Below are 18,049 nucleotides of genomic sequence, written 5' to 3'. Positions count from 1 at the left end.
ATCTGCTAGTGAAAGCACAGCAAGGGAGAACATGGGATATGGAATCAGGGTGAGCCTGGGTTCATCTCCTGGCTTAAATACTGACGAGTTATGTTCTGGGCAAGTCAATTAACCATCCTGTGCCTCAGTTTACTTCTCTGTAAAATGGGTATATTACTAGTACCTACTACACAGGGTTGTTTTAAGAAATAAATATGTTAATTAGGTGAAGTAAATGAATTCAAAGAAAGAAACACTGGATATTTCCTCAAAACAGAGGTTGATTGGTGTGACTCAGTTTGGGGATTGATTATAAAATTGGCAGAATGTAAAAATAAATTGAAGGTTTTGAGCGAAGAAGGGAGAAAATTAAAGATGTCTCTGATCTTTCTTATTTTCATCACAAGTGAAAAAATACTATTCATGGAGATGGAGGAAAGTGTAGAATAAAACGTACAAGGGTATTTTAGTTTTGGAAGGAGCAGAGGGAAGAGGACATTTCTCTATTTACCACTGTGTAAAAGACACAGGGTGGCTCAGTCGGTTGAGTGCAGGTCATGATCTTGCAGTTGAGGAGTTCAAGCCCCGAGTCAGGCTGTGTGCTGACAGCTCAGAGCCTGGAGCCTGCCTGGGATTCTGTGTCTCCCTCCCTCACTGCCCCTCCCCCACTCATGTTCTGTCTCTCTGTCTCAAAAATAAATAAACATTAAAAAAATTTTTTAAAAGATACGACACTAGGCCCTTTAGCTGTACTGTTTGTTAAGGTCAAGTTCACAGATGTAAACACATAACAGAGCAGAATTTACTGGATGGATAAACAAGAGTTAATATAGGAGAACAAGAACCATCAACATGGGTGTAAAGGAGTACAACGTGAGTACCTTTGAGGACAAAGAGGGAAATTTTCTCAAGAGAGGCAATGCTAGTAATGTCAAATACTACACAGATACTGGATGGAATAAAGATCTGGCGCATTGGAATAGCAGTTAGGATAGTCTTCTTGTTGTTGTTGTTTTCTTTTTAGTTGATTGTAGTATCTGGAAACATTCTTAGTAGTTGTAAAAACATCAACTGATCATTTAACTTTATATCATGCTTGTTCCTCTGGTCAGTGATCCTTAGAAATAGTCTGAAGCACTAAAAAGCCCAGGTGGCTTCTAACTGATGTCTGCACCCTGATTATTTCACCCAGGTAGAGTTGGATTTTTAGAACCCCAGCTATTTATATTATCAACTGTTGCTGCAGAATCTGTTAGAATCACTAGCTGAGCCAGTAGGAGAAAGGGGAGAAGAAGTTGGATCTCATATTTAGCCCAGCTCTTTTTTTTTTTTTTCTTTTCCATTGGGATCTATAGAGAGCCTTAATAGGACTGTATAGTCAAAAAGAATTTTCTTCTTTCTTTCCAAGATTTTCTACTCCTTATCATATAGCTTATGCCAAGTTGGAGAAGACCCTTTGTGGCCAAAGTATCTGCACATGCTTGCCAGTTTTTCTGTTTTGTATATATTTGGCAAATGTTAAAGTACCATTGATTCACCTCCTGTTGGAAGAGTCTTCTCTGTTGGGGTGGGATGTGAAGAGGATGAATAAACATATAGTCTACTTGTCTCTGTGAAGAAGTGAATATATACGGGGAGAAAATGAGTAAGTTACTTTGCTTGGCTTCCCCAAGAAACAAAAAGATTAAAGAACAAGGAGTAAAGAACAACAACAAAAACAAACAAACAAACAAACAAACAAGGAAATGAAGGCCTTGTAGGCAGCGGTGTATTGTTAAAATGGCTTATCAAAAAAAAAATGTGTTATGTAGCATTTGGCAATTTCTATGTCATAAATACTCTCACCAGGACCAATTTTGAACTATCAAGAGTTTAGCAACCAGTGTGTACAATGTCCGTGCACTTCACAATCAGGTCTAGTAGATCATCCAGACAGCTTCAGCACACCCTGCCTGTGTAGGCCATGTATGCACATGTGTGTGTTTAGGTTAGAGAACCAGGTGTATTTTTTTGGTAGAATGTTTACCATTTAAAAAAAAGTATTTTTGTCTCTTCTATGTGCCTTTCTCGAACTTGTCTGTGCACTGAGAATAACTATTAATATCTCAACCATCTCTGCTTTTTCTACATTCTCTTTCGGAGATATGATAGACCTTTATTGCTCTCAAGACGAAGAGTAAGGACCACCATTGAATGGCAAATTTCATGTTCTGTTCCTTATTGAAGCACGTGGAAACAGAGTTCCCTGAATGCTCTGAATTGACTTGTGTTTTATGATAGGACTAAAATAAGCCCTTGTTTATTGTCTGTTTTTAGGTTTAATCAGGACGTCTTGCTACTAGTTATTATTATTGGTTATTATTGGTCACATATGTGAGTTCAATTTAAATTAAGAGGAGTATATTGTCCAGGCAACCAAAAGTAACCTTTCAATTCAGAAAGAGAAAAACATGTGAAAAATTAAGATAAAAATAAAAGGATAAATACATCTTTGATTAGTTTTGTATAATGTACAGCCTAGGAATAAATACATAGAGATTACAGTCTTTAGATTGTAATAAAGAGTTCTACTGTCAATAGTAAGTGCATATAAGAATCAGGAATATATATAAAAATCAGTTTAAAGAGTTTATCTTAAATTGCAATCAAAATAAGCTGCTATTTTCAAGCTTTGGTTTTTCATCAATTAGTATTTCATAAAAAGTGATGTGAGGGGATACAGAGTTAAACTTTTTTTTTAATTTTCATACCACAGACTCTATTATTAATATGTTTTATTGTTGCTAATGGTTTATTGACTTTCTCAACACTGGTAGATATTGACTTTATCTAATCATTAGTTATGACATTATTTGGGTCTTTAAAAATTATTCTCTTCAAGTTTTTCTGAGCTACAGAAAAAAAAATATATAATTAAGGTGTTTGTTGTTAACCTTGTTAAAACCTCCTTTTAGCTTAATTAAGATACTGCTAATGTTAATTCATATTATATAACATGCTTTTACAACTTTGCCTGGCTGAAGTTTTCACTGATCTTTATATCACACAAATTACTTAGAGATAATATGTTTGGAGGGAAAACTTTCTTAGAAGTAAAAACCTGTCATATTTTGACCTCTGGTGTTTAAGAACCTGTTCTTTTTGATGACTTTGATAGCAATCACCAGTGTCTGATGATGTAATGGGGGGGGTGGGTAAGGCAAAAACAAAGAAAAGGGAACGCACTGAGAATTTTTCCAGGTCTCATTTTAAAACTTTGTGAACCAGGTTGACTAGATAGGACCAGAGAAATGGAGTGTAGAAAACTGCAACAAGAAATCATACCTTCCCTCAGCTTCACACAACCAGGACCTTCTTGAGCACTCGATAAACCAAGGTTAAAGAAATGTCTGCTAAACTCTAAACAAAACATACGCAAAACTTTTCTCTGCCACCCGCCAATAATAAAAAAGAGCTCCCAACGTGTTGTAATAAGCAATCTCTTATCACATTATGACAGGAAAATGTTAATAATGAAAGTATTTAAAGGCTTAATTGCTTTAAGAAGTAAATATTTAAAAAGTTAATCTTGGGGCGCCTGGGTGGCTCAGTGGGTTAAGCGTTCGACTTCAGCTCAGGTCATGATCTCGCGGTCCGTGATTTCAAGCCCGGCATCGGGCTCTGTGCTGACAGCTCAGAGCCTGGAGCCTGTTTCGGATTCTGTGTCTCCCTCTCTCTCTGACCCTCCCCCGTTCATGCTCTGTCTCTGTCTCAAAAATAAATAAATGTTAAAAAATTTTTAAAAAGTTAATCTTGATAAGTGAAACCATATTTCTTTCCTACTAGTTCACTGCGTGTATGTGTAAGCATACAACTTTGTGTTTTCTATAATCACTTTCCAAATAATCCAAATAGTATTAACTACTCTCTGGTTTGGTAGATAGAGAAGTAATCTGATGCGCTCTAAAAGTTCTCATCCTTCAACTTTTCTAAATCTTGGGGTTCATGTCAAAAAAGCTAAGGAATTAGGATTCTTGTCTTTCATAAATGTTCTCATGTTGGGTAAAATATGCCAAGTGATAAATTTGTTATTAAGACATGCATGCCATCAATACAACCTCTTTTCAAATAGTGAGATATAACTCCAGCTGCTTGGAAATTTACTAAACTTATCACAGAGAAACTGAGAATAACTATGGTAGATCTGTTAAATATTTCATAAAGACAAGTCAAATAAATAGAAATTACCTACTGGAAATATAGGACACCCTCAAGCTGCCAGAGGTTCTCATCAATATCTGCTTTGAATAATTTATTTTTCTGAAATCATCCAGAATATAAAAATATGTTCAAAGTCTCCAAAACATTTTAACCTTAATAAAAGCAGATCAAAAATCAAACAGCTTTATTAGTGAGTACTTAATTTTGGGTTAACAATATACTGCATAAATTTAAGGTAATATCTTTTAATTCTTCCTTTCAATTAAATTCAATTCTTTCATCTTCTTCTACAAGGTAAAATATCTTCTACAACACAACATATTCAGAACCTTGTTCTGTACACAACTTTTTTTTATTCCAGAATAATAATAATTTGTTTCAGGTGCAAAGTGTTCATATTTCAGGTGCACATTGTATACAAAGTCTCTTAAGACATCTTTTTTTTTCCTTTTTCTTCTTTGTTGTTGTTGGAACACCTTATCTATTTCTGCCTTTTGCTCCCTCTCTTTCTCTCTCTGTGTCTCTCTCTTACACACACACACACACACACACACACACACACACACATACACACACACACACACACACATCTAAGATCCATGTAGACACTGGATCCTTTCCTGTGACAGTTTCAGGTTTATTCCAAGTTAACCTCATCCTCTAACTACACAACTAATTTGTTCATGTCTCCTGAGCTCTTGTCCAGTGTATAGTTGACCCTTGAAGAGCACAGGTTTGGACTGTGTGGGCCCACTTATACATAGATTTTTTAGGTAAATACAGTTCAGTAGTTTAAATATATTTTCTCTTCTTTAAAGTTTTCTTAGTAACTTTTCTTTATTGTAAGAATACAATATATAATACACATCACAGCTAAGATTAATTTATTCTTGGGATGAAAGTTTGGTTAACATTTGAAAATCAATGTCATTCTCCACATTAACATACTAAATGAGAAAAATCATGATAGCATATTTAGAATAAAAAGTCTTTGATAAAATTTAAAATCCATTCATGATAAAAAAAAAGTTTTAGTAACTTTGAAACATAAAAGAACTTTCTAATTTGGTGAAGTAAAGGGTATTATAAAAAATGTTGTTACCTTAGTTAGAAATGAGACAATAATGCCAGCTTCTTCATTTCTACTCTGCAATACAGGGGGCTACTAACTAATTTACTAAATCAAAGGAAAGGAATAAAAATTATGAAAGACAAGAAAGCAAGAAATATCATATTCACCTATAACATAAATGTGTATGAATAAAATCTAAATTATCCACAGATATATAGAATTTATAGTTTAATAAGACTGCTGATGGGGTGCCTGGGTGGCTCAGTCGGTTAAGCATCCAACTTCAGCTCAGATCACGATCTCACAGTTCATAAGTTCAAGCCCCACATCAGGCTCTGTGCTGACAGCTCAGAGCCTAGCGTCTGATTCTCTCTCTCTGCCCCTCTCCCACTCATGCTCTGTTTCTCTCTCAAAAGTATACATTAAAAAAAATTAAAAACATAAGCAAACTAAGACTGCTAGATTTAGTCTAAAACAAAAATCTATTTAGATTAGCATAAATAATTAAAAAAATTAATCTCAAAGATATTCACAATATCAAAAAATTGAGTAAAAACGAATCTGTTGTAAACAACACTTACACCTAAAACTATGAAACACTATTAAGAGAAGCTAAAGATTACTTAAATAAGTGAAACAATGTGTAATATTTATAGTTTGGAAGACTCAATATGGTGATAAAGTCAATTCCTCCTAAACTGATCTATAAAACTAATAAAATCCTAACCAATATTTCAGCATGTTTCTTTTTATCATAATTGACATGCTGACTCCAAGTTTATGAATATGCAAGGCAATTTTGAAGAATAAGGTAAGAGGAATCACTCTATTGGATATCAAGCTTTATCATACAGTTACAGTGATAGTGTGATAATTGTGTAAAAGTTGCAAAGCAGACCAGTCATAAGAACGGAGCTTCCAAATATAGACTCATACAAATATAATAGTCTGATTTGTTACAAAGTTGGCTCTACAAATCTATAGCAAAATAATGGTGTCTCAACAAAAGTGGTTGTTCAGTTGGATATGCATAGGGAGAGGGAAAAAAGCTTCTTAAACTCTCCTTCATACTAGAAGCAATTTCAGGTGCATTGTAGATCTTAATTTGCATGACAAAATAATATGTATGTCCTATAAGAAAATATTTTTTTAAATCTTCAAGATGTTTAGTTTTATAAAGAAAGTCTTAATCATAAAGGATACTTGATATTTTGGTCTATATTAAAATAAGAATATATGGGGGCGCCTGGGTGGCTCAGTCGGTTGAGCGTCCGACTACAGCTCAGGTCATGATCTCGCAGTTTGTGAGTTCGAGCCCCACGTCAGGCTCTGTGCTGACTGCTCAGAGTCTGGAGCCTGCTTCAGATTCTGTGTCTCCCTCTCTCTCTCTCTCTCTGCCCCTCCTCCACTCGTGCTCTGTCTCTCTGTCTCTCAAGAACAAATAAACATTTTTAAAAAACTAAAAATAAAATAAAAAATAAATTAAATAAAATAAGAATTTATGTTCATCAAAAGACCACTTCAGCTGAGTGAAAAGGCACAACATCTGCAAAACATACAGCAAACAGGATTCGTGTTTAGCATATATACAGATTTCCTACACATCAGCGGAAATAATTTGGGAATGAAACTTGATTCAGTGCTTAAATAAAGAATTTATTTAATGACCATGAAAAATAAAAAAGTACTCAATATCATTAGTCATCCTAGAAATACATATGCAAACTAAAACCACAGTGAGAAAACACTATGCACTAGTCAGAATATTAAATTATTTTACTATATCTAGTATTGGTGATAATGAAGAGAAATTGGAATGATTAGCTTAGAGGTCTAAATTGTTCCTACTAATTTGGAAATTTGCCTAGTAGTATTTACCTCAGCAATACCACTTCTAGTCGCATTTACACAAAAATACATTCATATGCCCAAGAAAGACCATGCATGCAAGCAATATTCCTAATAATCCTAGATTGAAAACTACCTAAATATCCATCAAGAGAAAAATGGATGAAAGTTGTGAAATATTTGCACAATGGCATATTATAGAGCACAAAAATACACTTATTGCTAACAATAAAATGAATCTCATAAACATTCTTTTGAGCAAAAATGGCCAGACCACAAAAAATGTATGCTAGGTGATTCCACTTTTACAAAGTTAAAAGTGGTATAAGAATATTTAATATAGTATAAGAAGTCATTATATTGGTAACCATTGGATGATGAAGAGAAGAGGGTAGAGATAGAGAGCTTGACTGAGGTTTTGGGTTGGCAGTGCTATTCCCTTCTAGATCTGTATAGATGTTACATAGATGTGTTCTTTTTATGTGAAATGAACCAAAAAGTGAATAAACAAAAAGCAGAATGAGACCTATAAATACAGAAAACAAACTGGATGGTTGCTAGAGGGGAGGGAGATAGAGGGAACAGGCAGAATGTGTGAAAGGCAGTGGGAGATACAGGTTTCCAGTTATGGAATAAGTAAGTCATGGGAACAAAACGTACAGTATAGAGAATATAGTCAGTGGTCCTATAATAGAGTTTCATGGTGACAGGTGACTTGTGAGCATAGATTAATGTATAGAGTTGTTGTATACTGAAACTAACACCATGTGTCAACTATACTCAAAAAAATAAAAGCAAAATTAAAATTAACCAACATTTCACCTACCTCTGAAAACAATTTATTAAAGAAATAGTTATTTCTTCTTATCCCAAGAAAGTTACTTCCATTGAAAATTTTAAGATATAAATGTTCCCAGATGATTATAATATGAAGTCAATGTTGAAAACAGCTGCTCTGGGTAATAGTGCCTCTCTTGTCAGTCTTAATGACCCTGATCATAATCAATTGATACTAAGTTCAATCTACATACATAATTTTGTGAAAGCTCTGAAAACTAATGAGTATTAATCTGTGTGGCTTATGTCCATCTTTGTAGTCAACAGTTAAAATAACTTTGAGAAATCCTCTGACTTCTTCTGATTCTCTTGCTCCCTCTGAAAACTCACCGTGTCTCCTCTCCATTCCACTGTTCTTTCTATGCTCTATAACCCTGTATTTCTAGCTTCACTCAGCGCTACTTCCCCAAACCATCCCCCTTTATTTACTCCCTGCCTAAATATCTCCACACGTTTTGTTAATTTTGTGTCTCCTAAACTATAACATAATCTGTAGTATAGTTCCTAGCCAAGTAGAATATTTTCTTCCCCATTTCACTTGCAGCAAAACCTAATTTCCTATGCTTAGTCTTTCAGACATAGGTGGGTGAATGATTATGTGGTACACTAATTCCAGTCAGCGTTTATAATCTTTTTGGTGATAATCTTTTATTTTATATTTTCTGTCTCAATCAAAATCAGTAAGTAGGATTAGTAGTAATTCCAAATAGAGTTAGAACATTGGGAAAGAATTTCTACAGGAGAACCTTTTGATAAGAATCAAATCATATTTATTAGAGATCTTTTAAGATAGGTCTATCCCTGTATCTGGAAAATGGACAGGTACAAAACATATTCAAACTGTCCCCCAGGATTTTACAGGCTAGGTTAGAGAATACTATAATATGTCTTGTAATATTGGATCCTAAAGTTTAAAGTATGATTAGATTTTTGATGTGTTATAGATTTTGCTGAACTTGTACAGCTCACATTCTATTTATATAGAAATAGTTTTAGAGTGAGATTTGCCTAAGCCATCCTTTTCTAAAATACGGCTTGGGGTACCTGGGGGCCATATCGGGCTCTGCACTGAGAGCATGGAGCCTGCTTTGGATTTTCTGTCTCCCTCTTTCTCTGCCTTTCCCCCCTCTCTCTTTCTCTTAAAAAGAAATAAATAAACATTAAATAAAGAATGCATAACTCTTTTACCCTAAAAACATTGACATGGAAATTAAGTGTATTTCGTGTTCTTGGTTCAAAAGCCATTTGGATTACCAATTTGTATCAGTAATAACATTTGCCTGTGGATTTGTCAATCAATTTTAGAAAACAGGGTGGCTTTTATGGTAATTGAAATATGGATCATCCTGAGAGAGGTATTCTAAGATTATTTATAGTCCATTCTCTCATATGATTTTGTGAGTTACTGCTCATGGTAAAAGCGAGCTAGCATTTACACTGATCTTAGACCTGGTCTAGGTATTTTATGAACCTTCAAGACAACCTGTGAATTAAATTATATTATCACTTATTTTGCAGGTAAGGAAACTGAGACAAAGACAAGGCATATAACTTGTCCAGTTTTGCACAGATGGTAAATGTTGAGCCAGGGCTCAAAACTGCAATCAGTTTTTGAACATCAAGTGCATTACTGCTTCAAAACACTGTTCATCTGATACCTGATAGCACCTCCATGCTTTTTGGAAGCAGGTTGCTTTTTAAGCTTATGTGCTGACTAGTAAGAAGGCGATACAGCAGAAAAATCCAAAACTGAAATGGACAGAGTAGATGAGTTAACTGTAAATCTCACTTTGGGGGGAAAAGACTTAATGTACAAAATCATAAAACAGTACAGTGTTAGGAAAGCATCTTACACGTTTTCTTCTTTTTGCTATAAAATAACACATGAGAGGGGCGCCTGGGTGGCGCAGTCGGTTAAGCGTCCGACTTCAGCCAGGTCACGATCTCACGGTCCGTGAGTTCGAGCCCCGCGTCGGGCTCTGGGCTGATGGCTCAGAGCCTGGAGCCTGTTTCCAATTCTGTGTCTCCCTCTCTCTCTGCCCCTCCCCCGTTCATGCTCCGTCTCTCTCTGTCCCAAAAAATAAATAAATGTTGAAAAAAAAATTTAAAAATAACACATGAGAACATATTTATCAGTTTCCTTCCAAAGACATTTCCTAAATTCTTATTTCTTTTGGAGATAAGAAGAAAAGGCCTGGAAGTCAGAAACATGAGAACCTACTTGACACCTTAATTTAATTGTGTGCATGTGATACACTTGTCATGCAGAACAAACACTGGCCATGCCTACACTCCATCTGGCAATATACTGAGGAAGGTGTAGGACAAGGAATGACACGGCATGGTTGTGGGTTTTCTATGACATAAGTGTTTTATTACTCCAGAAAAAAATTCAATTGTACAGTGTGAGAGAAGCCCGATAACCATTATCTTCATCTCTTCCAGAAGGTAGTTAAATTTACAAATTCATTTTCATAGCTTAAACTCTTCTCACTCAGTGAAAGAACATATTTTCCCAACCTGATTCTATATATATTTTTTACATTTGCTTCATAAAGTTTATAGATTTGCCTTTTATATTTATGTATTATAAAAAATAGTTAATTGCATGTAATTAAATACACATTTAATAAAATTAATAATTTTAATAATGCATTTTAATAAAAATCTATTACAGAATCAGTCATTCAATAAATTTTGTTGGCTGCTCAGCTTTAAATTAAGCTTTCACATGTACAAGCATCAGTTTCTAGGTTATATATTCCTATAGTTTATCTTCATGTCAAAAGTCTCTATGTTTATTACCATAAATCTTGTTATAGGAGACAGAATTCTACTCACATTTAATATTCATTAGGAACTGAATTAGCTATTGTACCTACTCTGATATTAAGATTGCTGCCTTGGGGCACCTGGGTGGCTTTGTTGATTAAGCATCCGACTCTTGATACTGGCTCAGGTCATGATCTCAAGGTTCAAGCCCCTCCTTGGTTTCTGTGTTGACAGTGAAGAGCCTGCTTGGGACTCTCTCTCTCTTTCTCTCTCCCTCCCTCTCTCTCTGCCCATCCTGTGCTCTCTCTCTCTCTAAGTAAGTAAAATAAACTTAAAAATTATTTAAAAACAGGATTTCTGCCTCCGCTTTACTTAAATACGCATTTTCTTGGGGTACTTCCACTTACTTTCATTTTCAACTTTTTTGAATCATGCTGCTTAGATTATGATGCTTGTTTATATAAATAACTGGGCTCTGCTTTTTGGTTCAGTGTTTAATTAGGGAGATAGGCCCATTTATATTAGATGAGATAACATATGGGGCTTATCTCCATTCTGACATTGTGTTTCTTGTTTGGATTTTTTTTTTTTAATTCTTTCCCAAGTGGTCTTTTTTTTTTTTTATGTGTGTGTGTTCAGGTGCATGTATATAATAAGTGCTTGGTTCCTTGGACATTTAAGAAAATAAGTATATGGTCACAAGAGTTAAGATGGCAGAGGAGTAGGGGATACTGGGATTTCCCTTGTCTCTCAAACACAGCTATATTGAAGTCAGAACTCTTGAAACACCCAGGAAATCAATCTGCAGAGTGACAGAACAATTTCAACAGGTGGAGGGAGATAACTTGGTAGGACAGAGGTGCAGGTATATGAGTTGTGGGAGATAAAACAGCATAAGCATGGAGGAGAGGGGACCCCTTCTGTGGAGAGACAAAAAGGAGAAAAAGAGAGGCTGTGGATTGCAGTATTGAGTTAGTACAAGACAAACACCTTTCCAGACCACAGACTGGGGAATGGGAAATACGGCAAGTGCCAGTTTCTACTTTGCAAACAGCTTTAGGAGCTGAAGATTGGAATTTTCAAAAGTGCATGACTTTCTCCAGAACCAAGCCTGGCCATGTGCATTGTGCCTTGGTGGGAAGGAGCCAGCCCCTGGGCATGGTAGCAGTCTCAGGGGCACACTGGGAGAGAACAGTCCCCTCCCTCCAGTACTATGGGAAGAGGGTTTATTGCCCTCCCTCCCCCAGGACAAAAGACCGTTCAGACACCAGCCAAAGGCCCTTTATTGGCAGGGCTGAGTGGCACTACACCAGAACAGAATCTGCATGGTGCTGGGCCCCTTAAGACCTCCAGTTTTGAATCCCAACCAAATGCCTAGGAGGTGAGGGAGACTGTGGAGCAGGACAAGTGCTACTCTGTGAGGACTGCCTGAATAGCATGGTTTGAGACACCCGCTCTGGGGAGGAGAGAATGGGGTGTCACCATTTTTCTCCCCATCACCAACACAGTGGGGCTTCAGTGAAGAGGATAGCAGCCCCCGGTGGAGGTGGACTTGCTTACACCAAAACCTGCCCTTCCATGCCTAGTAACTGCTTATCTACTGGAGTGAGATTGACACTGACCAAACCAGATGACTCCTCTTCCAGACCAGCACAGCCACCAGTCCCAGGCAATAATAGACAACTGTCCTGTGGTTTTGTGTTAATCTGTTTCTCTTTTTTTCCTCTCCCTCTTTTCTTCTCTTTTCTTTCTACCCTCTTCTTTTTTTTTTTTCCTTTGAAATCAGACTCATAGTTTATGATTTGATTACTGGTCAATTCTTACCATATATATGTATTTTTTTGTCTGTTTTGCTTGTTTGTTTAATCAGGCATTTTTACTCTATTCTTTTTACACCTTTTCTATATCTCTTCCTTCTTTATTTTTCTTTCTTTCTCTCTGGATTAAGCCTTAGAGTTCCTTTGATTCCCTGCTTGGTCTTTGTTTTGCCCCTTTTGTTTTTCTCTTTGTGTGGGGTCAGGCTCCCTGCCCTTTTTTTTTCTCCCAGGCTTCCTCAACAAACAAATCAAAGCACACCTGGTGGGAAATCCAAACAATCCACCATTACAAGCAAGGAGAGGCTTTGTAGAGGACTGACCAGTGGGATAGAGCAGCCAAATATGCACCAACAGAGTGAACATAAAACACTCCAAAAACACTTCCTGAAGTACCAGGCCCTGGACAGTGTATGATCCTTTTAATATAGTAGTACTGGCAGGTGCAAGACACATAACAAGCTATTAAAGCAGATAAAAGACAGAAACCTAGCCAAAATGATGAAACAGGAGAATTATCCTCAAAAGAAAATCCAGGAAGAAATCACTGACAGCGAATTGCTCAAAACATATATAAACAATATATCTGAACAAGAATCTAGAATAACAGTCATAAGACTAATAGCTGGGCTTGAAAAAAGCATAAAAGACAACAGATAATCTATTGATACAGAGATAAAAGACCTAAGAAATAGTCACAATGAATTAAGAAATGCTGTAAATGAGATGTAAAATAGACTAGATACAGTGACAGCCAAGATGGAAGAAAAAGAGGAGAGAATAAGTGAAATAGGAGATAAAATTATGGAAAATGATGAAGCTGAAAAAAAAGAGGGAAAGGAAATTACTAGACCATGAGGGGAGAATGAGAGATCTAAGTGATTCAATCAAATGAAATAATATCCATATCATAGGAGTTCCAGAAGAAGAGAGAGAAAAGAGCAAAAGGTTTATTTGAATAAATTATAGCTGAGAATTTCAATAATCTGGGGAAGGAAGCAGACATCCAAATCCAAAAGGCACAGAGAACTCCCTTCAAAATCAACAAAAACAGGTCAACATCATGACATATCATAGTGAAGCTGACAAAATACAAATATAAACAGATAATTCTGCAAGCAGCTAGGGAAAAATGGTCCTTAGCCTACAAGGGTAGACACATAATGGTGGTAGCAGACCTGTTCACTGACATTTAGCAGGCCAGAAGGGAGTGGCAGGAAATATTCAATGTGCTGAATGGGAAAAATATGCAGCCAAGAATTCTTCATCCAGCAAAGCTGTCATTCAGAATAGAAAGAGAAATAAATGCTTTCCCAGACAAACAAAGCCAAAGGAGTTCATGACCACTAAACCAGCCCTGCAGGAGATCCTAAAGGGATTCTGTGAGTGGAAAGCAGCAAAGACTACAAAGCACTAGATATATCAACACAAGCAAAAAAAAAACAAAAGCCAAAAAAAGCCAAAACTACAGATAACACAATGACCCTATATCCCTATTCAATAATCACTCTGAATGTAAATGGATTAAATGCCCCAATCAAAAGACATAGGGTATCAGAATGTATCAACAAACAAAACAAAACAAAACAAGATCCATCTAAATGCTGCCATACAAGAGACTCATTTTATTTTTTTTTAATTTTTTTAACGTTTATTGATTTTTGAGACAGAGAGAGACACACCATGAATGGGGGAGGGTCAGAGAGAGGGAGACACAGAATCTGAAACAGGCTCCAGGCTCTGAGCTGTCCACACAGAGCCCGATGCGGGGCACGAACCCACAACCGCGAGATCATGACCTGAGCCGAAGTCGGCTGCTTAACCGACTAAGCCACCCAGGTGCCCCAAGAGACTCATTTTAGACCTGAGGACACATGCAGATTGAAAGTGAGGGGATGGAAAACCATCTATCATGCCACTGGAAGTAAAACAAAAACAAAAACAAAAAACAACAAAAAAGCTGGAGTAGCCATACTTATATCAGACAAATTAGATTTCAAAACAAAGACTGTAACAAGACATGAAGAAGAGCATTATATATTATAATTGAGTGGTCTTTCCATCAAGAAGAGCTAACAATTGTAAATGTTTATGCCCCCAACATGGCACACCCAATATATAAATCAATTAATCATAAACATAAATAAATGTATAGATAATAATACCATGATTGTAGGGGACTTTAATACTCCATGTACAGAAATCAGTAAGAAATCAGTAAGAAAACAATGTCTCTGAATGACGTATTGGACCAGATGGACTTAACACGTATATTCAGAACTTTTCATTCTAAAGCAGCAGAATACACATTCTTCTTGAGTGCACATGGAACCTTCTCCAAAATAGATCACATACTGGGTCACAAAAGAGCTCTCAATAAGTATAAAAGGATTGAGATCATACCATGCATATTTTCAGATTACAATGCTATGGAACTTAAAATAAACCATGAGAAAATATTTGGAAAGCCCCCAAATACATGGAGATTAAAGAAAATTCTCCTAAAGAATGAATGGGCCAACCAGGAAATTAAAGAAGAAATTAAAAATTATATGGAAGCAAATTAAAATGAAAACATAACAGTACAAACCCTTTGGGATGCAGCAAAGGCAGTCCTAAGGGAAAAATACATTGCAATTCAGGCCTAGCCCAAGAATCAAGAAAAGTCCCAAATAAACAACCTAACCCCATACCAAAAGGAACTAGAAAGGCAGCAGTGAAGAAAGGCCAAAGCCAGAAGAAGAAGAGAAATAATAAAGATTAGAGCATAAATAATATAGAATAAAAAAAAAAACCACACACACACACAAACAAACAAACAACAACAACAAACCAATAGAACAGATTGATGAATCCAAGAACTGGTTATTTTAAAGAATAAACCAAATTAATAACCCCCTAGCCAGACTTCTCAAAAAGAAAAGAGAGAGTATCCAAATAAAATCACCAATGAAAGAGGAGATATCACAACCAGCACCATAGAAATACAACAATTATTACAGAATACTATTAAAAATATTGTGCCAATAAACTGCACAATATGGAAGAAGTGGACAAATTCCTAGGCACCCACATACTACAAAAACTCAAATGGGAAGAAATAGAAAATTTGAACAGACCCATAACTAGTGAAGAAATTGAATCAGTTATCAAAAATCTCTCAACAAATAAGACTCCTGGCCAGAGGGCTTACCAGGGGAATTCTACCAGACATTTAAAGCAGAGTTAACACCTATTCTTCTCAAGCTGTTCCAAAAAATAGAAACTGAAGGAAAGCTTCTGGACTCATTCTATGAAGCCAGCATTACTTTGATTCCAAAATCAGACAAAGCCCCCACTAAAAAGGAGAATTACAAGCCAATATCCCTGATGAACATCGATGCAAAAATTCCCAACAAGATACTAGCAAATCAAATTCAACAGTATATTAAAAGAATTATTCACCATGATCAAGTAGGATTCATTCCTGGGATACAGGGCTGGTTCAATATTTGCAAATCAACCAACATTAATAGAAGAAAGGATAAGAGAAATATGATTCTGTCAATAGATGAAGAAAAAGCATTTGACAAAATACAGCAGCCTTTCTTAATAAAACCCTCAAGAAAGTTGGGATAAAAGGAACATACCTTAACATCCAAAAGCCATATACGAAAGACCCATAGCTAATATCATCCTCAATGTGGAAAAACTGAGAGCTTTCCCCCTGAGATCAGGAACACAACAGGGATGTCCACTCTCACCACTGTTGTTTAACATGGTATCGGAAGTCACAGCATCAGCAATCAGACAACAAAATGAAATAAAAGGCATCCAAATTTGCAAAGAATTCAAACTTTCACTCTTCACAGATGACATGATACTCTACATGGAAAACCTGAAAGACTCCACAAAAAAAAAAAAAAAAAAACTGCTAGAGCTGATCCATGAATTCAGCAAAGTCACAGGATGTAAAATCAATGTACAGAAATCTGTTGCATTTCCATACACCAATAGTGAAGAAACAGAAAGAGGTATCAAGGCACTGGTCCCATTTACAATTGCACCAAGAACCATAAAATACCTAAGAATAAACTAGCCATGGAGGTAAGGGATCTATATGCTGAAAACTATAGAAAGCTTATGAAAGAAATTAAAGAAGATACAAAGAAATGAGGAAACACTTAATGCTCATGGATTGGAAGGATAAATATTGTTAAAATGTCGATACTACCCAAAGCAATCTACACATTCAATACAATCTCAATCAAAATAGCACCAGCATTCCTTACGGAACTAGAACAAACACTCCTAAAATTTATATGGAACCACAAAGACCCTGAATAACCAAAGTAATGTTGAAATGAAACCAAAGCTGGAGACATCACAATCCCAGACTGTAGCCTGTATTACAAAGCTGTAGTCATCAAGACAGTATGGTATTGGCACAAAAACAGACACATAGATTAATGGAATAGAATAGAGAACCCAGAAATGGACCCACGAATATATGGCCAACTAATCTTCGACAAAGCAGGAAAGAGTATCCAACGGAAAAAAGACAGTCTCTTTAGCAAATGTTGCTGGGAGAACTGGACAGCATCATGCAGAAGAATGAAACTGGACTACGTTCTTACACCATACACAAAAATAACTTCAAAATGGATGAAAACCTAAATGTCAGACAAGAAACCATCAAAATCCTACAGGAGAAAACAGGCTGCAACCTCTTTGACCTCAGACATAGCAACTTCTTACTTGATGTGTCTCCGAAGGCTAGGGAAATAAAAGCAAAAATGAACTATTTGGACCTCATCAAAAAAAGCTTCTTCACAGGAAAGGAAACAATAAAACCAAAAGACAACTGATGGAATGGGAGAAGATATTTGCAAATTACAAATTGGATAAAGGGTTAGTATCCAAAATCTATAAAGACCTTACCAAAGTCAACACCCAAAAAAAAACAAATAATCTAGTGAAGAAATGGGCAGAATACATGAATAGACACTTTTCCAAAGAAGACATCCAGATGGCCAACAGACACATGAAAAGATGCTCAACATCGCTCATGATCAGGGAAATACAAATCAAAACCACATTGAAATACCACCTCACACCAGAGTAGCTAAAATTAAAAACTGAGGAAACAACAGGTGTTGGCAAGGATGTGGAGAAAGAGGAACCTTCTCGCACTGTTGGTGGGATATAAACTGATGCAGCCATTCTGCAAAACAGTGTGGAGAGTTCCTTACAAATTTAAAAATAGATTTACCTTATGACCCAGAAGTTGCACTAGTAGGAGTTTATCCAAGGGATACAGGAGTGCTGATTTGAAGGGGCATATGCACCCCAATGTTTATAGCAGTGCTATCAACAGCCAAATTATGGAAAGAGCCCAAATGTCTATCAACTGATGAATGGAAAAGGAAGATGTGTATATATACATAGTAGTTTTCCATTGTATGTATGTATGTATACATTGTATACATTGTATACATTGTATACATACATACATACATACATACATACAATGGAAAACTACTTGGTG

Source organism: Prionailurus bengalensis, chromosome B2, assembly GCF_016509475.1.
Source record: "Prionailurus bengalensis isolate Pbe53 chromosome B2, Fcat_Pben_1.1_paternal_pri, whole genome shotgun sequence".
NCBI classification, from domain to species: domain Eukaryota; kingdom Metazoa; phylum Chordata; class Mammalia; order Carnivora; family Felidae; genus Prionailurus; species Prionailurus bengalensis.
Note: the sequence above shows the minus strand (reverse complement) of the source record.